This window comes from Hypanus sabinus, chromosome 14, assembly GCF_030144855.1.
Source record: "Hypanus sabinus isolate sHypSab1 chromosome 14, sHypSab1.hap1, whole genome shotgun sequence".
In the NCBI taxonomy this organism is placed as follows: Eukaryota; Metazoa; Chordata; class Chondrichthyes; order Myliobatiformes; family Dasyatidae; genus Hypanus; species Hypanus sabinus.
Window position 1 is genome coordinate 50,771,513 of NC_082719.1, and position 27,773 is coordinate 50,799,285.

Below are 27,773 nucleotides of genomic sequence, written 5' to 3' on the forward strand. Positions count from 1 at the left end.
ATGGCTGCATTTCTCTTGGCTCTCCTGCTGTCTTCTGGATGTAGGTTGTAGTTGCTGTAGGATTGGGTTGACAGAGAGCAAGCCCCAGGAACTTCCTAGAAGAAGCAACTGAGTGAGTGTGAAGCTCTATTGTAGCCTGTACTATTTATTTTATTTTTGCTTCAGGTTGAACCTAAATACATTTGTCGTTCTTTAGTTATCACTGGGATCTTTCTTGGCTAGTTGGCAAACAAGTAGCTGTTCAATTTTTTTTTAGAAGATGTTACCTTTTGCTTTGCATCTTTCTGGTGTTTGTTTACAATATCTCATTGCACAACCGAATGCAGGATCTAGCTGGAAATTGTTTGTCAATGTGTAACATTGCTGTATCCCTAAAACTGTAAACACAAGAGATTCTGCAGTTGCTGGAAATCCAGAGCAAAACATAAAAAAGAGCTCTGCCTAACCTGAGTTCCTCCAGCATTTTGTGTTCCTTTTATATAGAACTGATGGAAGTAGTGCAATTATTAACTGTGCCTGTGGCATTCAGGTTGACTGACATCCAGTGATTCTGCTGGATATCTGTGTTTGTAGCTCATTGTTTATTGAGCTGCTGTGTCTGTGCAGTCAAAGTGAAAATGGAGGTGAGCTGAAGGTAAAATGCTTGTCCATCCGATCTCCTAAGCTAGTCTTCAACTTGCTGTTGAATAGCAAAATCTCTCATTGCAGAGAGAGCCCAGATCCATTTGCCACATGTATTATTTGAGGATAGGTGACTTGCATGGAAGTAAATTTAGAGCCACTTTATTGATGTTTTAATCATTTGTTCAAATAATAAGATTTTTGTATATCTACTTTTTGTATTTTATTTTTCTATATTATGATCATTTTAAAAAAACTTCAGTTGTAAAAATTTTTTTTACCGAGGCATTTAAATTGTGCCCCAAAGCCTTTGATTATAACAAACTGTCCAAGATCATTGAGTGATCTGGTGTTGAAGATCAAGAAGTGGGGCTTCATGTTATATTTGGATACTATTTAAAGCCTGTTGTGTCTCATAGGAAACAACTGGGATGGAGAGAGTCAACCTGTTTGATTGTCTACATCCAGAAAAACAAGTTGGCTTTGTGGATGAGATGTCCAGGTGACGGAATCGGTTGAGCATAATGTGCTTGTAACAGAATGTTGCTTTGGTTATTTTGCACCCATTTCCAAATTTCTACGAATAGTTGAACTATACAGGAAATTCTAATGTGCACAGTTCATTTATTATAATTTCTGTGAAGTGCTGATAGCTATTATTTTGACTTTGTGTAAAACAAAACAATTTAGAAATTGGGGTCAAATAACTTGGATTTCATTGAAAACCAAAGCTCTAACATCTGTTTGCAAATAGGATTAATGCAAATTGAGAAATACATAAAATTTAATTAGTCGGTAATTGACCTTTTCTGCTGATCAGTGTATAATTAGTATTAAATTAACTCCAAAGTAAACATTTTGAAAATTAATTGAATTAAATGAGATAATTGAATTAAACAAGAACACTTTTTTTCCTTATAGGAAACATGAAGCTGCCAAACAATTGATTGAAAATTACTGCTTTTAGTTAACAAATGGCTGTGGAAATGAGTTCTGTGCAAATGAAAACTCTGCTTCCTGCCCTGGTTTCAAGTAGTTGGATAATAATCAAGCTGCATTCAGAGTTCTGGAGTTGTAACGGACCAGGGCATAGTTACCTACTGGCTGGCTCACCAAGAAAGCAAAAACATTGGTTTGCCAAAATATTTCACCTGACAAGCTTAAACATAAAGATCTCCAGATGTTTCTGAAAATGACACATGTGATGAGTGGTGACAAACAGAAGTGGAACAACTTTCAAAGTATGGCTTAGTTTTTCATTGTAGAATAAATACTGAGTGTAAACTTGTCTTTTTTAAAGTAAGTTATTGTTCTGTTTATCTTAAAATATTGGTTCCAAAATGATATAAAGTTTGAAATCAATTTCAACTGTATTCTAATTCATTGAGCAATCATGAAAATCATTGCTGCTTCTTTGAGAAACATAACCTTTTGTACATTATCCTCTCTTACTGACTTTATCAAGCACCGTGGTTTGTATAGCCTCGTTCTCTATTTTGCCTTGCCTGCTATTGTTGCTTTGAATTCCAGCAAGCTGCGAATTTGATATTTAAAAACACAAAATTCAGAAAAACTTGTTTTAAAAGCTGAAATAATCGGAAATAGGAATGGCTGACCATAGTCCTTCAGAGCCATTTGCAAATGTATGGTAAAACACCCACTGTGTTATGTCCAATCATTACCTACCATTATTGGAGAAAATTTGGAAATGGAAATTTGTATCTGCATTGGGATTAACAATTTATTTGAGGTCATATTTGAAAGCTTTCATATTTTCTTAGGATTAGTAATATGAAGTAAGGTAATAAGGTACCCCCCATTTGTGCTTACTGGCAATGGCTTATTCTGATAACAGCTTGTGTGTGCAAACATTCAATTAGCTTGATTGATCCAAAATTGTATTTATTTGATGAGTGGGTAAACAAAGATGAATCCTCTAATGTGTGAATAATTTATTTCAATCGCCAGACATCAGCTATCTTACTGAAGAAAAAGTGGATGAAATTCTAAGTGTTTCCAATGAAATGCAGGATTTCTCACTACTGGTGGAAATCAATGGCCAGATATTCTCCAGTGCCGAAAAACTGGTTAAGAGCTTTAGGAAACCTGAAATGAAGGAAAAATGGGCTAATTTGGAAAAAGATCACAAAGCTGGAGCAGTCATTAGATGTGAATATTCATTACCTTGCTATTCTCAACAGAAATCATGTGATTATCTTTGGCAATCATTTAAGGCAGAAGAATTAACTATAGGTGTGAAATCTGTTCGGCAGGTATACAGAAAACACATAACCAGATTGAAACTGCACTAATTAATGCTTTGATGTATCTGTCACCAGATGTGGAATGTGATTTAAGCTCTCATGATGCATATAACAGAGATGCTACCTACCTAAACTTGTTCATAATTGTGATGGAAAATCATAACCTTCATAGTCCTGAGTATCTGGAAGGAGCCTTGCCTATGTTTTGCAAAGCAATGTGTACACTTCCTCTGTCAGCACAACCTGATCTGGTTCGACTGTAGTCAACGTACAGCGCTATTGATATCCGTAGAATGGTTGAGGTCTTTTAACAGCTTATTAAATACAAAGTTATCAGCAATAATTACAGTTGTCGAAATTTGGTGAATGACGATGTTGTAGTTGCTGCAACCAAGTATCTAAAATTGGTGTACTATGCAAATTTAATGGGTGGTGTTTTGACTTTTGAGAATGATGATGATGATGAATCTTCACAAGAAACCAGAGAGAAGAATTTGCAACAGAATTTTTTAATTGAGATGACCAATTACAAGAAAGACCACTGGGTAGACCCTTTAGAAAAAATACTCAATTTCAAGGCTATTGACTGTTGTGGACCAGCCATGCCTTATGAAGAACTTGTTAATGAATCATCAAACCATGTTCTTGCAGTGGATAAGGACTACATTTTTTTAAGTAGGTAGTGAGAAGAAATTTCTTTCTTGACATGTCCTTACCTCCTTGCTCCCTATACAAAGAGTCAGGGTCTCTATTATGACAACAGACTTTGAATGTTCAGTGAACGCCGTATAACTGTGTTGTACAATTTGGTACAAGGACAGCAAGTTCAGCTTTAACTTTAACTGAAATTTAAGGCATGATCGTATGATTGATGATCTTGTGCAGGTATGTACCATTATTTTTCTTGCAAAGCTACATTTTATACACATGTGTCAGAAGGTTTTTGTTAATAGGTTTAAGATTCAAGATTGTTTAATATAATTAGTACACAAGTATAAAGAAGGAAATACTTCTTGCTGTGGATCCAGAGCAGCACCAAGATATTAGATGAACACAATAACAAAAACACATGAAGTATAAGATAACTTGTAATCATTGTATGTACATAGTGCTGCTAGATACAGAAGGGCTTGTACATGAGGTGACTGGCATGAATTGACAAAAGTGGTGCTGCTTGGATACTAAAATGATTTTTCAACAGTCTCTAATATGTTTAAAATGAATGTTTTATTTCCAATGAAACACATCTTTGTTTTGGGTAGCATCTTGAACAATGATTGTAAAACCAAGTTGAAATATTACCCAACTTTAAATTACAAGAGAATTTGTATTTTGAATTGCACACAGTATTTAGTTCAGTTTGGTATTAGAAATGTAAATGGGGAAAGAGATTCCATTCTGCTCCTGTATAATAAAAAAAATTGCAAGATAAGAAATGCATTCACACAGTTACTTTTGGTAATCGTAAACATCACAAGCTAAATATTTCATAGACAATAGACGGTAGGTGCAGGAGGAGGCCATTCAGCCCTTCTAGCCAGCACCGCCATTCACTGATCATGGCTGATCATACACAATCAGTACCCTGTTCCTGCCCTCTCCCCATATCCCTTGACCCCGCTATCTATAAGAGCTCTATCTAACTCTCTCTTGAATGCATCCAGAGACTTGGCCTCCACTGCCTTCTGGGGCAGAGCATTCCACATATCCACCACTCTCTGGGTGAAAAATTTTTTCCGCATCTCTGTTCTAAATGGCCTACCCCTTATTGTTAAACTGTGGCCTCTAGTTCTGGACTCACCCATCAGCGGGAACATGATTCCTGCCTCCAGTGTGTCCAATCCCTTAATAATCTTATATGTTTCAATCAGATCCCCTCTCATCCTTCTAAATTCCAGTGTATACAAGCCCAGTCGCTCCAATCTTTCAACATATGACAGTCCGCCATTCCGGGAATTAACCTTGTGAACCTACGTTGCACTCCCTCAATAGCAAGAATGTCCTTCTTCAAATTTGGAGACCAAAACTGCACACAATACTCCAGGTGGGGTCTCACCAGGGCCCTGTACAGCTGCAGAAGGACCTCTTTACTCCTATACTCAATTCCTCTTGTTATAAAGGCCAGCATGCCATTAGCTTTCTTCACTGCCTGCTGTACCTGCATGCTTGCTTTCATTGACTGATGTACAAGAACACCTAGATCTCATTGTAATAGCACTGTAATTGTGAGGGATTCCATTGACCTGTTGTGCCTATAATTATAAAACTCTGTTAGATTATGATAGGTTGTATCAGTATGTGGACCACTGACTAATTTGCATTGTTGCTGTCTTCCTCCCACAATTTTTTTTCTTTTGTTCTGGATTTCAGCATCAGCAATCTGTCTCCTTTTGTTCTAAAATAGTTAATCATTTGAGTGATGCAGGTTCGGCCTGAATTTTCTGCAGTGTGTCCACTGATCATGATTCGCTGTACATTAAAATGAGTAAAGGGGAAAATCTCAAACTGGCAAGTGGGATAAATGTGACCTTCAGTCTTTAGTATTCATATTGGAATGGGCACCAGATTAGAGAGGCCAAAGAATGTTTAAAAATTTGAAATCATTTGGCAGGTGTGATGTATTCCTTTGTACCAGGAGGCCCCAAACTCTAATTTGTTTTTAATATTTTGATCCCACACGTGCAAGTCAGAGGCTGAGCATCCTACTGAGAGTGACGACTCTTCGTTCACCCCAAAGCCTTTACATCATGCATGAAACAGATTATGTACGTTACCACGAGGAAATCTGTAGGTGCTGGAAATTCAAACAACAACACACACAAAATGCTGGTGGAACACAGCAGGCCAGGCAGCATCTATAGGGAGAAACGCTGTTGACATTTCGGGCCCAGACCCTTCGTCAGGACTAACCAAAAGGAAAGATAGTAAGAGATTTGAAAGTAGTGGGGGGGAGGGGGAAATGCGAAATGATAGGAGAAGACCGGAGGGGGTGGGATGAAGCTAAGAGCTGGAAAGGTGATTATGTTTCTCTTAATCACTCTGTACTTTGTCCACTGGAAGAGTGCTTTTTATTATTCTTTTGAAATGATAATTCTACAGAATGGAACAATTTTGGGACACAGTCAAGCCTGTTGTTGCTTGGATTTGTAAGGTCCCATCATTATATTTGACCCCTCATGAGCCCATTAGGTTAGCATTATGAAGTGTATTGTGGTTTCTTATTCAATTTGCTTTGTTTACAGTTGGAAATAATTGCTACTGAGAACCCATCAGATTTGAAAAAGCAACTGTATAAAAATTTGAAGGTGAACAAGGAGTGGATGAAGGCGGTTTTTCCAAGGAATTCTTTCAGCTAGTTGTTGAAGAGATTTTTAATCCTGATACAGGTATTTTTCCAAACTTGGTACATTGAGTACTTCAGTAATCTGTTATCAAACCTTTTATTGAGTGAAATATCCAGAGATTTCTTGCCATGTAGTGGTCTTGGTGTGTGGAAAAAAATAACAATTTAAGATGGATTGCTATATTGATAGCCCTAAGCTGTTTTCACATAAAACAAAACAGTTTTTGGTCCTGATTTTGGAAGTAAAAATTTGATAATATTTGCAAAGTGTTCTGAAAATCTCCATTCAAGCATTTGCCATTCACATAGCTCAGTGTTTTGGATACAACTACTAATCTGTTGATGTATCTGTAAATTTAAATGAATGGATCACATGAAGGAAAAATCTTTATCATATTTGAGTGGATTGCTGGATGGGTATTAAATGAATATGGGTAAACTCAAAATCCATGGATATAATTAAGGTTTTATAAAACTGTAGTACAAGGATTATGTGTTTAAAAATCCCAGTGTTTAGCTTATGTGGTTGGGTAATTCAAATTTTTCTGTTCCAGTGGAAACTTGTTTGATTATTTTTCTTTCTGTAGGAATGTTTACTTATGACAGTTTTACAAAACAATTTTGGTTCAACTCTTCCTCTTTTGAGAATGATGGGCAATTCACACTCATTGGAATAGTGCTGGGTTTGGAGATTTACAATCACTGCATCCTTGATGTCCGCTTCCCTACCCTCAATACCTTGCATCACCTTGTCCAAAAAAAGATCCAATCTAGTTGGCAAGGCATGATCTGCCACCCTCAAAACCATGCTAGCTCTCCTTAGCTATGGGTTTCCAAATGCTAATGGATGTTGTCTACATGGCTTTTAGTAAGGTGTTTGACAAAGACCCTTTTGGTGTTTAATCCAGAAGATATGGTGCATGGGATCTAAGGTGAATTTGCCGTTTGGACCCAGAACTGGTTTGTGTATAGAAGTCTGGGGAGTAGTTGAAGGGACTTGTTTGAACTGGAGGTCTGTAATTAGTGATGTTCTGCAAGGAACTGCGCTGGTACCTCTGTATATAAATGCCCTGGATAAAAATGTAGATGGTTGGGCTAGTAAGTTTGTGGATGGTATTAAGGTTGGTGGAGTTGTGAATAGTGTAGAAGACTGGCAAAGAATACAGTGCAACTATAGATCAGTTGCAGATATCGGCAGTAAAATGGCAGATGGAGCTTAACCCAGTTTAACAATAGGTGTTGCATCTTACTGGGACAAATGTAAGGATGGCGTTGCTGAGCAGAGAGATCTTGGGATCCAAGTTCATAGCTTCTTGAGAGTGTGTTCAAATCGATAAGGTGTTTAAGAAGGTTTATGGAATGTTTGCTTTTATTATACAAGGCACTGAATAAGTCAGGAGATTATGTTGCAACTTTATAAAACTGATTAGGCCACATCTAGAGCATTACATACAGTTCTAGTTGCCCCACTATAGGAAAGATGTTGAGGCTTTGGAGAGGGTACAGAAGAAGTTTACCAGGATGCTGCCTGGTTTAGACGGCATGTGCTTTCATGAGGAGCTGAATAAACTTGGGTTGTTTTTTTTTTCTGGCATGCTGGAAGCTGAGGGGAGATCAGATGAAGTTTACAAGATTGAGAGGCACAGATAATGTACAGAGATCAGCTGTTTCCCCGGGGTTGAAATGTCTAATACCGGATGGCATGCATTCAAGTTGTAGTGGTTGCGTCTCTGGCACTGAGACTGGGCCTTCAGCTTAGAAAGGTAGGAGGGAAAAGAGGAGAGCGGTAGTGGTAGGGGATTTGATAGGAGGCTCTTTGGGAGAGATCAAGAATCTCGGATGGTTTATTGTCTCCCTGGTGCCAGGGTCCATGATATCTCTGATTGAGTTCTTGGTATTCTCAGGAGGGAGAATGAGCAGCCAGATGTAGTCCATGTAGGCACCAGTGATGTGGATAGGAAGGAGGAGGAGGTCCTGCAAAGAGAGTTTAGAGAGCTAGGTGCAAAGTTGAAGGACAGGACCTCCAGGGTTGCAGTCTCAGGATTGCTACCTGTGCCACATGCTAGTAAGGCTAGAAATGGGAAGAATATGCAGCTAAATACGTGGCTAACAAGGTGATGCAGGAGGGAGAGCTTCATGTTTCCAGACAATTAGGTTTGTTCCAGGGAAGGTGGGACCTGTTCTGACAGGATGGTTTGCACCTGAACTGGAGGGAGACTAACATCCTTGCATGTAGGTTTTCTAGTTCTGCTCCGGGGGTGGGGGGGGGGGGGGTTAAACTAGATTTGCAGGGGAAGGGGAACCAAAGTGTTAGAGCAGATAGTGAGGTGGTGGAGGAGGATAAAGATCATGGGAGGACTGCACGTATAGACAGAAGTCAAAGGCTTGTACATGATAGACGTGTTCTCAGGCTCACTTATTTCAATGTAAAGAGTATTATATGTAAGGCAGATGAGCTTAGGGTGTGGATTGGCACGTGGAATTATTGCTATTAGTGAGACTTGGTTGCAGGAGGGGCAGGACTGGCAGCTTAATGTCCCGGGGTTCCTTGTTGCAGACATGATAGAGGGGGAGTGATGAAAGGGGGAGAAGTGGCACTACTAGTCAGGGAAAATATCACAGTTGTGCGTAGATAGGACAGGCCGGAGGGCTCATCTACAGAGGCCATATGGGTGGAGCTGAGGAACGGGAAGTGTGTGACCACACTAATGGGGTTGTATTATAGACCGCCCAATAGTCAGAGAATTGGAGGAGCAAATAGAAAGTTGAAATAGTTGAGGATTTTAACTTTCCACATATTGACTGAGACTCCCACGCTGAAAGGACTAGATTGCTTGGAGTTTGTCAAATGTGTTCAGGAAAGTTTTCCCAATCGAAATAGAGGTACCAACGAGAGAGGATGCAATACTTGATCTCCTATTAGGAAATCAGACAGGTCAGGTGACAAAAGTGTGTGTAGGTGAACATTTTGGGTCCAGTGACTGTAATGTCATTAGTTTCAAGTTAATTATGGTTAAGGATAGGTCTGGTCTTCAAGTTGAGGTTCTAAATTGGAGAAGGGCCAATTTTGTGGAAATGAGAAAGGATCTAGAAAGTGGATTGGGATAAGTTGTTTTCTGGCAAGGATGTGTTTAGTAAGTGTAAGTCCTTCAAAGGCGAAATTTTGAGAGTGCAGCATTTGCATGTTCCTGCCAGGATTAAAGACAAAGTTAACAGTCATAGGGAACCTTGGTTTTCAAGGGATATTAGCGATCTGGTTAAGAAAAAGAAAGATGTATAGCATGTATAGGCAACAAGGAAAAAAATGAGGTACAAGGTACTTGAAAAGTATAGGAAATGTAAGAAAATACTAAAGAAGAAAATCGAAGGCGAAAAGAAGACATGAGGTTGCTTTGGCAGATAATGTGAAGGTAAACCCGAGGGTTTTTACAAGTATATTAAGAGTAAAAGGATAGTAGTGTCATACGGGGGTGTTGTATCAGGACCCAAATGCAGGACGCAGACACTGCACTGCTAGGAACAGGGCAGTACGAGGGACTGGGAACAAGGAGCCTGGGGTGGACTCTGAGCCTGAGACTGGACAAGGACCCAGAGCCTGGGTCTTGCCTCAGGCTCAGACCCCCAAAGCCAGGTGGAGATGTGAGTAGGCCTGGCTGGAGGCTTGGGGTCTCGAGGCCTGGCTAGGAACTGTACATAAACATAGAGCTAGGACTTCTCCTTCAACAAGCTGGGACTCATCTTTCACTCCACACCAAGGTGGGGCAGGACCGTCCATCGGGTTACAGCAGAACAGCCGGACTTACCCAACGGAGGCCAAGACAAGACAGATTCCCCCCACAGGGCAATGGCAGAATGTCCTGACTTACCCCACGGAGGCAAGGACCAGACAAGACAGAATCCCCCCCCCCAGGCCACGGCAGAGCGGCCTGACTTACCCCACGGGGCGAGGACAGGAAGAGACAAACACCGAAGAACAACAGACAGTTCCATCTCCACATCGGGGTAGCTCCGAGTAGCCGTTACAGCCAGCAACCTTGGCTGGCTACAGAAACAACCGGATCCCTACCTAGCTCGGAGTGGCTGACGGCCACCCAGCTGGCCCGGGAAACAGCCGAATCCATACCACAATGACAACTCTGACTACTGACAGCAAGGCTCCAAGAAGCAATGGTTCTCCAACGCAGCCTAAAGATGGCAGTTGGCCATACCAGCCATTTGCTCCCATGAAAATCTTGCCAGGGATCTTGACAAGATGACCTCCCCAACCACACTCAATCCCAGGGCCACTTATATTCCCAGCCAACAAGAGGAGCATCAGGTGTTTATGGTTTAGTCCAACCGAAACAAGGGACAGCCGGAGGACCTGGAGTCCGGAGCCCCCAGACCATGAACCGGAACGCGGACCCTGGACCGGACCATGACAAGTAGGGGACAAAATTGGTCCCCTAGAAGATTAGAGTGGTTGTCTGTGTGGAGCATCAGGAGATAGGGGAGATCTTAAACAGTTTTTTTGAATCAGTATTTACTCAGGAAACTGGCATAGTATATATGGAAGTAAGGGAAACGAGGAAGTGTCATGGAATATATAGAAGTTAAAGAGCAGAAGGTGCTTGCTGACTTACAATGAATAAAAGTAGATAAATCCCCCAGGCCTGACATGATATTTTCTCGGGCCTTGAGAGAGACTAGTGTAGAAATTGCAGGGCCCTGGCAGAAATATTTAAAATGTCCTTAGCCATGGGTGCGGTGGCAGAGGACTGGAGGGTAGCTTGTGTTGTTCTGTTGTTTATAAAAGGATCCAAAAGTAAACCAGATAACTACAGGCCGGTGAGCCTGATGTCAGTAGTACGTCAATTATTGGAAGGTGTTCTGAGAGATCAGATAGACAAGTACCTGGACAGCCAAGGGCTGATTAAGGATAGTCAGCATGGCTTTGTGTGTGGTAGATCGTGTTTAACGGATCTTGTAGAGTTTTTCAAGGAGATTACCAAGAAAGTAGATGAAGGAAAGGCTGTGGATGTTGTCTACATGGACTTTATGAGGCCTTTGACAAGGTCCCACATGGGAGGTTAATTCAGAAGGTTCAGACATGAGGTATCCATGGAGAGGTTGTAAACTGGATTTGAAAATGGCTGTGTGGGAGAAGACAGTGATAGTGGATGATTGCTTCTCAGGCTGGAGGCCTGTGACTAGTGGTGTGCCTCAGGGACTTGTGCTGGGACTATTGTTTGTTGTCTGTGTCAATGATCTAGATAATGTAGCAAATTGGATCAGCGAGTTTGCTGATGAAACTAAGATTGGAGGTGTTGTGCACAGCGAGGAAGGCTTTCAAAGCTTGCAGAGGGATTTGGACCAACTGGAAAAATGGGCCAGAAAATGGCAGATGGAATTTAATGCAGACAAATGTGACGTGATGCATTGTGGAAGGACAAGTCAAGGTAGGACATGCACAGTAAATGGTAGGGCACTGAGGAGTGCGGAGGAACAAAGGGATCTGGGAGTTCAGATACATAATTCCCTGAAAGTGGCGTCACAGGTAGACAGGGTTGTAAAGAAGGCTTTTGGCACCCTGGCATTCATCTCAAAGTGTTAAATATAGGAGTTGGGATGTTATGGTGAGATTAAGACATTGGTGAGGCCAAATTTGGAGTATCGTATACAGTTCTGGTCACCTAAATATAGGAAGGATATCAGTAAGATTGAAAGAGCGCAGAGAAGATTTTACTAGGATATTGCTGGGTCTTCAGGAGTTGAGTTACAGGGAAAGATTGAACAGGCTAGGACTTTATTCCTTGGAGCGTAGAAGAATGAGGGGTGATCTGATAGAGGTTTACAAAATTATGAGGGGTATAGACAGAGTAAATGCAAGTAGGCTCTTTCCACTTAGACTAGGAGAGATAATACGAGAGGATATGGCTTTAGGGTGAAAGGGGAAAGGTTTGGGGGAACTTTTTCACTCAGAGAGATGGGACTGTGGAATGAGCTGCCATCTGACGTGGTAAATGCGGACTCACCAGTTTTAAGAATAAATTGGATAGATACATGGATGAGAGGTCTGGAGCGTTATGGATTGGGTGCAGGTCAATGGGACTAGTGGAATAAAGTTTCGGCACAGACTAGAAGGGCTAAATGGCCTGTTCTGTGTTGTAGTGTTCTATGGAAGGTGAGGGGGGTAGGTTCAAAAGGGATGTGAACAGTACTTACTATTTTTAACTCTGTGGTGGATGCCTGTAACGGTGGTAGAAGCAATACATTGGAGGCTGTTAAGAGGCATTGGGATAGGCACAAGGATGTAAGGAAGATGGAGGGATATGGACAAGGTATAGGTAGGATGGGTTAATGTTTGGGTGTTTTTGATTAGCTTTTTAGCTGGTTTGACAGAACATTGTGGGTCAAATGGCCTGTTCCTCTGCTGTACTTTTCTATGTTCTATGAAATTATTTACCATCAATGATCTCACTGGACAACAGAGATTTTGCTTCCTGAATACCTTTAGGTGTATTTTAAGAATTTTGGGCTACTGATCATGAAATTTCCCTATCATGCACCATTTTTAATAAATTTATGTTTATTATTTCAATTCATAATTCAAGTCAATTAAAATGTTGCCTACAATCTAAGCTGGAAGGTTTCCTGTCTTGTCCAGGCATGCTTAGGCGGTGCGGCTGCTGAATGGCAGGACAGGTTTTAGTAATAATTATTGGGTTCAGGACTGTAAGGATGAAATCAGGCACAAAGATTTCTATGAAGGATTTTGATACTTGAGACAGATGCTTCCCAGAATAACTGATGCCAAGATTAAGGAAAGCATTTTTGTTGGTCTACAAATCAAACAGGTCATCAATGACAGGTAACTTGAAGAATTTCTAGTGGGACTGGAGAAAATCACAAAGAAGGCATTCAAGGAAGTTGTTGAAATTTTTTTCGGCATCTACAGCGCACCAAATTACATGCGGCTGGGAGAAAACATGCTTCAAGCATATAAAACCATGAAATTCAGCATGTCACTGAAGATTCATTTTCTGCTTTCCCATTTAGACTTCTTCCCTGCAAATCTTGGTGCTGTTAGTGACAAGCATGGTGAAAGGTTTCACCAGGACATTGTGGTCATGGAGAAAAAATACCAGGGCAACTGGAATCCATCAGTGCTGGCGAATTGTTGTTGGAGACTTAAGCGAGTATTCTCAGAAACTGAGTACAGATGAAAATCATTAACAAAATATTTTTAACTTAGTTGAACTATTGCAAAGCATTAGCACCATTATGCAATTAAACACCTTATATTCAATAAAAGTTAATTTGTTGTTTCTCCAAATTCTTACATGATACAAGTAGTCTGAAATTATATTTGTGTTCATCTTCAAGCAGTCTATCATAAACAAAAAAAAATTCTGAGGAAGCAACACTTTCGGGGGAAAAAAATTGTTGCCCAGTGTTATGTAAGTGGTAGAATTAGTCTAACTTACTTAAAGACTGTATCTGAAGGATAATCTTTGAAATATTATGCATATTGATTATTTGATATCAATTCTTTGCAGATACTATATCGAAACTTCAAAGTAATTCTGGAATATGGAGGAAATGTAGAAGAAAATATGATGATCAGGTTTAAAGTATCATATAATGACCTATTTGGAGTGCCAGTAACTCATGACCTAAAAGAAAGCAGTGATGTGATCACAGTCACAAACGAGAATAAAAAAGTTATTACAGTGATCTTAATTAGTAAGTTTGTATAATTATGTAAAATTGACACAATGCAGCAATTAAATATTGTTTCAGAAGCATGCATTAAGATACTGAGAAAATATTCAGTTTCTCTTGGTTGTTGTTAAATTTCTCTGTGGTCAGGGAGTGGAGAGATAATGTGTTGATGTGTCGGGCACATTACTTCACAATCTGTTTGAAAGGTATTTGCTGAATGAAAGTAAAATGCTGGAAGACGTAGGGGAATAAGAAACACATTTTCACTGCCTCAGCTTGAATCCATCAGATGTTTTCATTTGAATAATTTGATTTCTGCTCTGTGCATCATGAAGCATAACTCCAAAATAGTGCTTCTAGAGTAAAATGAATGGTTTCTGGAATAAAGTTAAACATGAATAGATGTAGTCTAAAGGTTCATGTTTGCTCTATACTATCTGTTGCAATGTATCTGAAATAAAACGAAGGCAAAAGTAGCTCCAAAGCCACACAGGATGCTGCAGTTTCTGTTTTGCAGTGTATTTGCGGCTTTTATGAGCAGATTGGTACATGCAATGCGGAAGCAATTGAATATTTTTTGTTTCATTTGAGGAATGAATTTTGGGCAGAGAACTGACAGTTCTTTTGCCTGATGTTCTCCTGAATGGAGTTTAATCAAAAAGATGGTATCCAAAAATATTCATGCTGTCAGATTACTGCGAAGGAAAGGTTTACAGGGATGTGGGCCAAATGCAGACAAATGGGAGTAGCTCAGGGAGCCACCTTGGTCACACACAAATTGAGGCTAAGGGCTTATTGCTGTATAACATTGAGATGCTATTTAAGTAAGATAATTATTCTTGCCATATTTTATATGCTAGGTTATCCTACTTTAAATGTTAGCTGTCTGATAAAAGCTTTTAAATTTTCTTATTCAGGAATTTGTTCAATTATATACAGATTATATTTTGAACCAGTCAGTGGAAAAACAGTTCAGAGCATTCAGTCGAGATTTCCATATGGTTACAAATGAGTCTCCCTTAAAATATCTTTTCAGACCAGAAGAAATTGAACAATTGATCTGTGGCAGCAAGGTAAGTATTGTTTAATTTATTCTCAATCTGGATTAATGAATTGTTATGAACTAATAATTGTATGTTTTCCAGTGTTTATATTTGAAAGTAGTGATATAGTCTGTTGGCTTCAAGACCCTAGAAAAGTTGGCCACTTTGAGAACTAACCTCTTGGAACTGACAGACATTATTAATTATTTGCATCACAGCTTTCAAATAATCCAGCACAACCTTTAGTCAATCAAGGAAAATGAGTCATGGTGCATATCTCCTAGTTTATTGGGCAGCACTGACACACCCTTCCATGTACTTCTGAGACCTGGACTATCTATAGCAGTTATCTTAAGGCACTGGGAAAATACCATCAATGCTGCTTTCACAAAGTCCTCCAAATTCTTTGCAAGGATAAATGAGCCAACATCCTTGTCCGTGTCCAGAACAACATCTCCAGCATTAAAGCTCCAGTTACTCTTAGTGTCATACATTGAGTGAGACAGGATATTAGCTTGCCTGGCACCAGATCTCTGAATAAACCCTTCATTCTGAATTGCGCTCAAAAACTATTCCAGAATATGCTCAAAGCATCCCTGTGCAACAATTCCCACTGACAGCTTCTCGACTGACTGCTCAAAGTTGAGATGGACTATTTGGGATAGTATTAAGAACCTCAAGGTCATGTCTTGAGCACACACAAGCCCTGTATGAGTGCCAGAGGAACACATCACTTAAACCTTGGCTACTTGCCCCATCTGCAGAAGAATGTGTTGCTATTTTCAAATTGTTAGCCGCTTCAGAACCTAAGTCAGACTGGATGCAAGTTGCCCTTGATCTTAGTGATTGGCTGAGGTGGATTTTCTGGATATCTGTGCCTTATCCTCTTAAGAACCTCAGCAGAAAAGATTAATCGGCTTTCTAACTAAATCATAATTATTGCATTTTTTTTTAGTTGGAGACCCAATTCACACTTAAAGGTTAAATGGTAATTTGAAGTTAAGTTGATATGAAATCTAAGCCATTCCAGAATCTATGACATTTTGGAACATTTCAACCAATGCTAGTATCACTTATGATGCAGGTAATCGGGTTCAGAAGATTTGTCTGCTTTCAATTACAATATTTACTAATGCTAATTTAATTCAAATCCTCTTTCTCTCCAGATTTGTTGATTCCCATAATTTCTTGGATATTTTCTTCCTTCAGTGAGGATGGTCATATTTGTTTTAATTCCCCAATATGATTTTTCTTCTTTTAAGAGACCTGTGATAACTTCAGCTAATCTCCTCATTTCTTTTGCTTATTAACTGAATCGTTTACCATCCACTTGTATTTCTCACTATTCTATCTTCATATTATGCTTTCCCTTTTCTTATCACTTCCTTGGTCCTCTTTTGCTCATTTCTAATATTTCTCCAGTCTTTTGGCTTGCCATTCTTGAACAACGTTGTAAGCCTTTGTTTGTATTTAATAAAACAATTAAAGATAAATTTGTCAATAAATGAACCACTTTACCAGCTATGAGTCTGTACCTTAAAGGTGTAAAAAAAAAGTTACTTGAAATTGTATATTAATTTTTAAACATTAACCCTTAAGATTACTTCTACAAACTTGTAATTTTTTACTTTTGCAATTTTGTTTCCTTGTTTGTGCTTGTGCTTCATATTTGTGTATTTATCGCTTTGGTTTCAGATTGGCTTTAAATTAGTTTATAAAGTAATCACTTATTACTTTCCCTTAAGACTCTTCAACTACATTACTGTAATTTTTTTTTAAATCATTGTACAGTTGTTCAGCTTTTAAGATATTAATCTGGAAATGTTTTTCTTTCACTTCCTATGTATTCTGATTTTGTTATTAACACTGAATTACTCAGTTGATTTACGCAGTCAGCATACAAAATCCTTCCATAATTGTGACATTATCCTTGTTACCTTTGCCTCCAATTTCCTTGTTTTTTATGCCATGTCTTGTATTATCACTGAACTTTCGGCTCCAAGGAACAATAATCAGCATTATTTTCTGCTCTTGTTACTTAGCACTACCAAAAGTGAATCTACCTAATTAGTTAAAGTTAAATCATTTTTCTTTGTTACCTTTTCCTTTCCTTTGTTATCAGGGCTGCTACTATTTTCCTATTTTGTTGTTTCTCTTAGACATTCATTGTCCAGGACTGTTTAATTCCCAGCATTGGTCATTTTGCCATTCCTTCATAGCTGTTGAATGGTATCCATTCATTTCTATTTGTTTTATTAATTCACTTGTTACAAATGTTGAATGCATTTAGAGAAATAGCCTTCAATTTCATCTTTGGCCTTGTTGAAAATTGGAGGTACATTTGCGTTTATATATCTCCTGCCTCTTCCCTTCAAGCTCTGGTTGTCATTCTCCATTTAGCTACCTTGTACAGTCTACTTGTCCTTTCTTTAACTTTCTAATTTGCCCCTACTTAGAGGTCTGACCCCTCTCCCTTCCTTTCCCAAATACTTCATATTAAAGCCTTTAGTATTACTTGTTAGTCAATTTGCTTCCAACTCTAGTGTCAGCCAGATTTGACTGAAGTATGTCCTCTTTGGAGCATTTTTGGGTGCTTGGCTTCTGTTTCCTGTAATAGGTTCAAATAGTAGATTTGATGCTACCTATTATTTCCAATTTAATTGCATTCCAGAATCTGGATTTCCATGCGCTTGAAGAGGCAGCTGAATATGATGGAGAATTCACAAGAAAATCTAGGATAGTAAGGTATCTACTTCTATTTTGCCCTCCCCACATAAAATGCCTAAATTGCCATCTACATTGCCCATTAAGAAATGTATCAGGTTAGTATGTTGCAGAAGTGAATTCTTGTTAATGATATGATTACAATCTCTTTCAATTGTTATGAATGTACCACAGCTCTGAGGGGCCGAAGGGGCGGGAGCAGCCCCCTCCTTCCGGAGAATCGCAAGATCACTATTAATTCGGGTCTCGGACTCAGGAAATGAGAGACAATGCAATGGTTTTGGCCATTGTTCTTAGAGACACCTGTGTGAAGTGCATGTCCCTGCTACATGACAGCCACCATGGATATGGACACCCTCGGGCAATGTGGAGGTGGGGATTGCATCACCCTACGTTGATGGACATCTACAACTCTGCAAGTCAAGATAAAAGGGGACTGCAGGAGGCGGTACCCCAGCGACGCACCAGAAGGACACCATCACTCAGTGCTTCCATGCTAGCGGGAAGCCCTACAAAGCCACGTGCGTTCCGCCTCTCCTTGGCCTGGGGAGCAGGTGGCTGATAACACCGAAAAGGACTTCGAACTCACAACGGGGAACCAACGCTCCCCTGATTCAACGGATGCTTCATAAAGACCCAGCAAGTCTTTACTTTTCTCACCAATCTCTCTCTCTCTGTCGCACCACGTGAAACCCAGCAATTCCCAAAAGTCTGAAGCCTGCAGACTTCTGAGTGACTTTTATATTTCCAATGGGCAATATATTATCCCCTAGACAACAGTGGAGCTCATTTCTTAATGATGATTATTACTATACCCGCGCTTTAGATTGAGTATTGACGACGTGCGTTATCTGAATGTTTGTATTAACCTTACTTTTGTGCCCCTTTATAAATAAAAACGTTTGAAAATAGTGACATCAGACTTCAACGGACCTCTCTATCTTTGCTGGTAAGTTATCCAGTTACGGGATACGTAACAACTTGGGTTTCTCGTCTCGGGATTTGACACCAAATTGGGAGGCCAGTGAATCGGGCTTGTAAGTCAAAAACTTGAATCTGGTTACGCGGGTAGCCAGACGGGAAACCAGCAAAGATGGACGTGGGTGAATTTATGAAAAACCCGACTGTGGGGGCGCTAGAGGCGGCCACCAAATCAGACTTGTTAAATTTGGTGAAGGGGTTGAACCTCGCAGAAGTGAGGTCGTCCATGAAAAAGCGGGAGGTGCGAAGGGCCATAACTCAGTATTACATTGGGAAGAATGTGTTTGAAGCTGAGGTATTGGAAGATATCCCTGAAAAGGTACCATCAAGTGGGAAGGTTCAGTTAGAGGTGGAGAAATTCAGGTTGGAACATGAAATTAAGTTAAAAGAGCTGGAAGCAGCTGAGAGAGAGAAAGAAAGGGAGCAGGCGTTCCAGCTAAAGGGGTTAGAGACGAAAAAGGAACAGGACCAAGCTGAGAGGCAAAGACAGCATGAAATTCAGCTAAAGGAGCTAGAAGCTGTCGAGAAAGAGAAACAGAGGAAACATGACTGGGAGATGGAGAAGAAGAGGAATGAGCGAAGAGATCAAGGGTTAGACCGAGCGGAGCGGTTTAATGTTAGTAGGGAGTTGAGATTGGTACCCCCGTTCGAGGAGACCGATGTTGATAGTTATTTCTTGCTTTTTGAAAAGGTGGCAGTAAATCAGAAGTGGCCAAAAGAGCAGTGGGTGGTGTTGTTACAAAGTGTGTTAAAGGGGAAGGCCCAATGAGAATATGCGGCGTTGTCCCTGGAGGAGGGAGAAGCGGAGAATTATGCTGAAGTAAAGGAGGCCATTCTCCGGACTTACGAATTGGTACCTGAGGCCTATAGACAAAAGTTTAGAAATTTAAGGAAAGGGTGGAATCAAACGTATACCGAGCTAGCCCATGAGAAGGGGGTGCTCTTGGACCGTTGGTGCACCGCGGAAAGGGTGGACAAGGATTATGGGCGTCTCAGGGAGTTACTTTTGATTGAGGAATTTAAACGTTGTGTTCCGGAGGAGATCCAGATGTATTTGAATGAGAAGCCGGATAAGTCCATTTCAGAATTTGCTAGGTTTGCGGACGAATATGTCCTAACTCACAAGACAAAGTCTTCCTCGAATAAAAGTTTCCAGAGAGACCGTGGGAACGATTGAGAAAGTCCGACGAGTGAGGCAGAGGTCCCACCGGGAGCTAGCAGTAAGGTTGAGGGGGAAAGGCAAGACAGCCAGAGGTTTCCGGGTTTGACCTGTTTTAATTGCGGAAAGGAGGGGCATATTGCATCTCGTTGCTTTGCTCCGAGGAAATAGATAGGAAGAGGGAAAGCCACAGTCCCTATTGGGTGTGCCATGGTAATCAGTAAATTGACCAGAGAGCCGAGGGTAGACAGAGTACGAGAGGGCTCTGGGAGTTGTCTGTCACACGGAACCGTGTCTGTGACGGAGGGAGACACACCAGTTCCCGTACGAATTTGGAGAGACACGGGGGCTGAGCTGTCGTTGATCAGCAGTAAGGTACTAGAATTTGGTCGGAAAATGGGCATGGTAAAGGTAGAAGGAATAAATAAAAGGATAGAAATGGTGTCCTTATATAAGGTCATTCTGGATTGTGAGCTGGTGTATGGATCAGTTGAAATAGGGGTGCCCTCAGAATTCCCGAGATATGACGTGGACATCCTGCTGGGAAATGACTTAGCAGGGGGTAAGGTTTGGTCAACCATGCTGCCGACCTGGCGACTGGCGAGTACGGTGGCCCCGTCCCTAGCGCCCAAGGACCATCTCGCCGGCGCGGTCACTCGCAGCCTGTTGAGAGAGGCAGCTGAGAACGAGAGCAGTTTAAATCTGGCCAGTGTTGATTTGGCCAAGACGTCTTTGCTGACCCTGTGCCATGAGGGTTTAGAGGGTGGTAAGACGAAGAGTAGTAAAGTGAGAGGGGGTAAGGGAGAGGAGGTAGATCTGCCCTTAGCAAAGAGAATGGTCCTAGAGGTAGGAAATAAAGATGAAAAGCAGATAAAGCTGTTAAAAGGTCCAGAGTTGGACATGGATGATCTGTCTGGTTTGGCAGAATTGTTTGAAGAAGTTGAGAATTTAAAAGGTGTTCCCGATAATGAGAGGAGGGCAGTCCCAGATGGAAAGGGTACCCTTGCCTCGAAGAAGTCTGCTGAAAAGGCCGAGGAGGTGAGGAGGTTGTTTCAGCTCACAGGGTTGCGCCTTCCCCGGTGGGGGGGGGGGGGGCTGCACAGAGAGTACCTGGGAGGATCGGGGGGAGTTAGAATTTGAAAAAGATATGGGTGTTGAAAGCCTGGAAGAGGCCAATGTCCCGTTTGAGTGTGTCCGAGATGGGGATGCACGTGATGCTGAACCTGGTAACGGAGCTCAGAAGAAGTCTGAGGTATCTGACCCAGTGGGACGGGGCGGCCGTCCTTGTGGGTCAGATAGACTTGGTTCAGTGGGAAAAGGGGTAACCGTGGGAAGTGTGAGTTCCCCAGTGTTTGTATTCGAAGGTGGGTTCAAAGTTAATGTAGAATTTAAGAATGGGGGGATGAGGATTATTATTGAAGGAAACGGAAAGTCTGTAGTTCCAAAATCGAAGGAAGAAATCTTAAATCTGGCAGATCGCTCACAGAGTGAGCTGGGAGATGGCGGGGCCGCCCACTCTATTGTTATGCCAGGATGAGGTGTGAAGAAATACTACTTGAACGAAGAGTTCGAATTAAAAACCCATATGCTGAAGGGTACTGACAAAAGGGCTAGCCACCTGGGTAAAATTAAAGAATTGGGTGGAAATGGTCTAAGCTTGGGTCATGGTGTTGATAAAATAACCCCGATGAACGAGGCGGGTGGGAGTTCACCACGCCAAAGTACTCAAGTTCCCCACGGGGGGACTCGCCGGAAAAGGGGCGACGGTTAATGGGGATGCCATTTTTAAACAGCAAAGCAGGTCGAACGGGGTTGTGCCAAAGCCTGTGAATAATAAAGACAGCCCCTTTGGAGACCTGCCGGTTAAGTAAAACGACCGAAATGATTAGTATTTGCATAAACTTTTGTAGATGCACCTAAGCTAAGATCACACCTCCTTAGTTATGTTACTGAAGAAGAAGAAAAAAATATAGGTGGTTATTGAATTGAAGTCTGATGCTACAAGACCTTAATACAGTACGTGATGTTAAGATATTAAAGAAAGGGACACTGTAATCGTTAACTGCTTAGATACTGACTTGAATGTATAACGGTAGTACTCTGTAGTTAAAAGAAAAAGCTTGGGTATTGTGTTAGATTAAAAATCCTGTAAGACTCTGTACAACTCCGTTTTTAACCGCTGGTAAAAAAACATTTTTAAGAGGGGAGGTGTTATGAATGTACCACAGCTCTGAGGGGCCGAAGGGGCGGGAGCAGCCCCCTCCTTCCGGAGAATCGCAAGATCACTATTAATTCGGGTCTCGGACTCAGGAAATGAGAGACAATGCAGCTGTTTTGGCCATTGTTCTTAGAGACACCTGTGTGAAGTGCATGTCCCTGCTACGTGACAGCTACCATGGATATGGTCACCCTCGGGCAATGTGGAGGTGGGGATTGCATCACCCTACGTTGATGGACATCTACAACTCTGCAAGTCACGATAAAAGGGGACTGCAGGAGGCGGTACCCCAGCGACGCACCAGAAGGACACCATCACTCAGTGCTCCCATGCTAGCGGGAAGCCCTACAAAGCCACGTGCGTTCCGCCTCTCCTTGGCCTGGGGAGCGGGTGGCTGATAACACCGAAAAGGACTTCGAACTCACAACAGGGAACCAACGCTCCCCTGATTCAACGGATGCTTCATAAAGACCTAGCAAGTCTTTACTTTTCTCACCAATCCCTCTCTCTCTTTCGCACCACGTGAAACCCAGCGACTCCCAAAAGGCTGAAGCCTGCAGACTTCTGAGTGACTTTTATATTTCCAATGGGCAATATATTAACCCCTAGACAACAGTAGAGCTCATTTCTTAATGATGGTTATTACTATACCCGCGCTTTAGATTGAGTATTGACGACGTGCATTATCTGAATGTTTGTATTAACCTTACTTTTGTGCCCCTTTATAAATAAAAACATTTGAAAATAGTGACATCAGACTTCAACAGACCTCTCTATCTTTGCTAGTAAGTTATCCAGTTATGGGATACGTAACACAATACATTCCATAACGTATGTAGGCATATATGGGCAATAATATATTTTTTACTTCTATGATTTGTGCATTGATATTTTTCTGTACTACTGGAAAGACAAGGATTTCATAGGTAGTATATCTGGAGAATTCATTATCTTCTGAAATTAACACTTCTGATATGAATCAAAATGAGCAAAGATTTGTTTTTCTATTAAATTGTTAAGTAAAACATAATCGTAATTTTATAGTGTAGACTTGATTAAAAAATATATTGATTTAAATTTTATCCCTCAATCAAGTTCACAATGAGCTCCTAATGTGATCTAAAGTGAGGGATAAGTCACAACAAATGCTGTAAATTGGCATGAAGTATTGGTTATCACTGAAAATTAATCAATTTCAACCCAATTTCGCTTTTTTTTTCTTTATTCTCCTTTCATCATGAACGTTATTCAAGAGATTTTTGGGGAATAACCCACAGTCTTCCAGAGGAACAAAAACGTCAATTCTTGCATTTTACTCCAGGTTCTGATTGGGCTCCTGTAGGTGGCCTTGGCTAATCATAACCAAGAATGGATCAGATTCAGATAGGTCTGTTGTATGAACTTTTTTGCGACCAGTTTGTTTACCTTGTTGAACTGCTCATTGGACAAGCTACACAAATCAGCGAGGAAAGCAAGTTTAATAATCTTCAGGTTGAATGCTGGCATTTGATGGAACATTGGGAGCTTCCCATCTTTCTTCATTTAACCCTGTCAACATTTCTTTATTCCTTCCTTCCTCTTGCTGAAAATGCTTTGTGTGGTAATGAATTCCATTTTTTCTTTAACAATCTTTAAGTAAAGTTTTCTCCCAATATGCAAGTACGTAAAGTATCTGAGATCCAAAATACAAATTGTATCCATTTTTAAAATCTGTGATTTATAGAGGTGCACTGTTCCTTTTCTCAATGTTGTTATGGACAGATACATCTACACCAGACTGGTTAAGAAGAAGTTGTGTAAATCTATTCTTGATGTCATTTGTTCGTTACTTGTTAGAACCCAAAATAGAGCTACTTCTCTAACCATTCCAACTGGGTCATTGGTGATCAATATTGAAATTCTTCAGCCAAACTACATTCTGTGCCCTTGATGTTTTCGGTCCTTCCCACAAATATTTAATGTTCAGGAAATTTCCTTGGCCATGTTTGACCCAATATCAAGAATTCGTAGTCTGGAGAAGACTTGGGCTCGCAGGAACTGCTCTGTCAAGCCTTGTGGGGTCAAGATGTACATATATAATATACAGGATGAGTCTGACATGTATTGTATGTTACCTGTATTGTATGTTTCTGTCAATCCGCCATCCCATGCTAGACCACTCCATGGTACAGCTTTCCCAGTTTAAACACCAGTTCATTGTTTATGATGAGTACAGTGCTGGTAATGAATTTTGCTGTGTTTGAATTCAGTGCCTTCATTAATGCCAGGTTTATTCCTGGTTTTATTCCTCCTTTGCTTTAATGTAGTAGATATGATACAAGTGAGCCATGTTGTTGTGATTTGGATATCATTTTCAGGCCAGAACATTTTAGAATGACGGATTTCCAGAGAGCTTAAGTGAACCAGAAGGGTTCTTGTAATATTTCTGGGAGTTTTGTGATCGTGAATACTGAGACTATTTGTAAGTTTTAGTTCCAGATTGCTAACTGAATATAACTTCCACAGCATGCATTTTGGAATTGAACTCTTGTCTCTGGGATCCGAGTTGTCCTATCACTGTACAAAATAGAAGTAAGCCTCTCATCATGATAAACCTACTTTACTATTCTTGCAGATCTATTGTGTGAGATGCATCTGCCATGATGACATTGGTGGAAGTGTTCACAGTAAAGATCTTGTAGAGATGAAATCCCATATTAACACCAGATGTATCCTCATGATGTTGTAGTACTTAATTAGTGGGGAAAAATGCGGTAGGCTCAAATTTGTAAGCACAAACTTGGTATACATTAAACTCCATAGACCATCAACAGAAGTATACCCTATCATAATCTTTCAACTCAAGGGTGACATTTGTCACAAATGCTATCTAACTGCCATTCAATCAGTTTCAACCATCAGCAAAGTGTTGAAAGCTGCTGTCAACAATTGCATTAATCAACAATTGCTTACTGACACCTAACATGGCTTTTGTCGAGCCTTTTGCCTCTGCTCTTCATCACATATGGTCCAAGCAGATGAATTTCAGGGCTGAGTTGTGCGTGATTGCACTTAATGTTAAGTTGGCTTTAGCATCTACTGATTAAGCTGAAATCCATATGCATCAAGCATTTAGGGTCGTAGTTTTCAGACGTCAGTGATCCCATCCCCATGAGGTCAGTTTTTCGGGGCTGTATCCTAGGTTTAGCCAGGACACTGCTTCATTGATGATTTTCCTTCCTTAGTGTTCTTTTCCTGCTTTTCTGCCGGGGCAAATAATAATTTTCCACTACTTTGTTATACCTTAGATTCTCGTTAACTTCTGTTCAATACTGTAGTGTAACAATTGAAATATATTTGCTTGGTTTATATCTTTGCTTTTGATATGCTTTAAAACATTTTTGGAAATTATGCACAATAAAATTGTTAATTTTAAGATCTTAAATTGGCAACTCCCCCATCTGCAGTCTCTTGGCATACAAAGTAGGATAAGGCAATAAAGTGAAGCATAAGTCTGATACAGAGATGCATTGCAGCAAAGCCTAGAGGAATATTGAAGTCCAGGTGGTAAATTTAAAGGGGAAATTTTGAAGGCAAAGGGAGTGTATAGTAAAATATTGTCAGGGAAAAACTCAAGTGTTTCATAAATGCATAAGGAATGAGAGGTTAACAAATGAAAGTGTTAGGGTCTTTTGGAGACCTGAAAGGAAATCATATGAACATAAGAGGCAATTGGAGTACTCCATGTAGCTGCAAATGGTCTCTCCAATATTGAAGAAGATCATTGTTGATTTGACCTTGGTTGTGGAAATAGAAGCATAAGTATGGTTCTAAATGCTTGACTTGAACAAAAGGGGCTATTAGTGCCATTGTGATTAAGGAGGAAATGTGTGGTGGATGAATCTCTTAAGCATAGGAAGTAAAATAAAAGGGGCTTAGTATCTTGCAAAGGAGTTGCATTATTAGACCCAGGAAAAAATAGTATTGCCAGGTGGTTGTGAGAGTAAGAAAGAGTGGAGAAGTGGAAGTTCTGATGACCTTTGTTCCCAGTGCTCTTTGCCCCAAGGGATAGTGTTGCTGGACTCTGTTGCAACTGGAGAGCAAACTTGGATTTGCTAAGAGGTCATAAGAGGCTAATATGTATTTAGAGGCGACCAAGAAAACTGATTCTATCAAATGTTATATTGTCAAGTAACTGACAATCTGCATTATCTGGTAATGGTAAAATCTGGTAGATTGGTCAGAAAGTTGAGTTGTATGTATCTAGTCCTGTTTAGAAATTAGTCATATTAATCAATGGGATTTTAAAACCTGAAGTGGGTTTGCACAGGGCCAGTTGCTGGGGCCATGGTTTTCATGAGATTTATCATGATTTAGTCTTGATTGTAGGGACTGCAATTAAGCAATGTTCTGGTGAAACAAAAATGGACCATTTGTTTGATAGTGATGGAAGAAAGATATGCAGGCTGGAGGAGATATCAACAGACTCTGCTACTTGATACCAAAGTGGCATTTGAAAACTGCAGTGAAGTGTAAGGTAATGTTTTTGCAATAGCGCAGAAGGAAAACAGTGTGCTGGGAAAAGCAGTGAAACAGTTTGGAGTGCATGTATGGAGTTTTCTGGCAACAGCAGGAAAATAGATGAGGTGGGGTTTTTTTAAAGAAAAGCAGTTGTGTATAATGACAGACAAATTATAAGATTAGGGAGACTAATATGAGCCATTCTTTAGAGTACTGTGTAGAGAACTGGGTGCATTGTGTTTACACCAGAGTGAAGAGGAAATCTCTGTGGATACTGCTGGAACTGGAAAATACTAATTTTGAGGATGTGTATCATTGTTAATTTCAATATTTAAGAGGAATATGAGAGAACTTCACTCGGTGGCAAGAGTGTGGAATGAGCTATCGGCAGAAGTGGTGGATACAGATTTGATAACATTTAAGAGAAATTGCTATAAATAAATGGGAGGGGTATTGTCTGGGTACGGGTCAATAGGACTAGGCCAATTAATGGTTCATCAAGGGCTAGATGGGCCAAAGGGCTTGTTTGTATGTTCTGTGACTCTATTTTACAACTAAGAGAAAGTGGCTAGACTGGGTTTACTTTTAGAATAGAGAAGCCTGGGTTGAGATTTGATCATAGTTTATGGAAATATGAAACACTAAGATAGGTTAAGCTTCACTTCTCCAGCAATGTAACCCATCTCCATATCACTCTGCATCACTGTATATTGTTCCCAACATTGCCTATTGTTGCTTTCTCAGAAATTTAAGGTAATGGTAGGAATATTATTGGAGGGTATTTCAGATTACTGTGAGCTTGGAGTAAAGGGAGTTGATGCCAGGGATGGCAGTCAATTATAAGCACTTAATAATTCAAAGGGAACTTGGATTGATGTGGATGTATCATAGACTACAGGGCCTCAGATGAAAACTACTGCTATTCTAAATAGCTTCTTTTAAGAGTATGGACAAGGTAGGTGAATAATCTCCTTTGCTAGAAATGTCAATAGTCCATGATTTTTCAGTTTTTATTTCTTGTCAGGTTACCAACAACACATACATGCTTCAATGTACTGCTGCTTCCAGACTATTCTACCAAGGACAAGCTGAAAGAAAGGCTTCTTAAGGCAATCACCTAATCAAAAGGTTTTGGCATGCTGTAACTAACTTTCACTAGGCAAGTATGTCAACTCAAACAGAAAAAACAATCACTTGTATAGGCCAACCACTTGTA

General features: G+C 40.4%; 1 pseudogene; it reads left to right on the plus strand.

Moving 5' to 3' along the window:
* Positions 1–27,702, plus strand: LOC132404474 (ubiquitin-protein ligase E3A-like; annotated as a pseudogene).
* Positions 27,703–27,773: the final 71 nt, after the last annotated feature.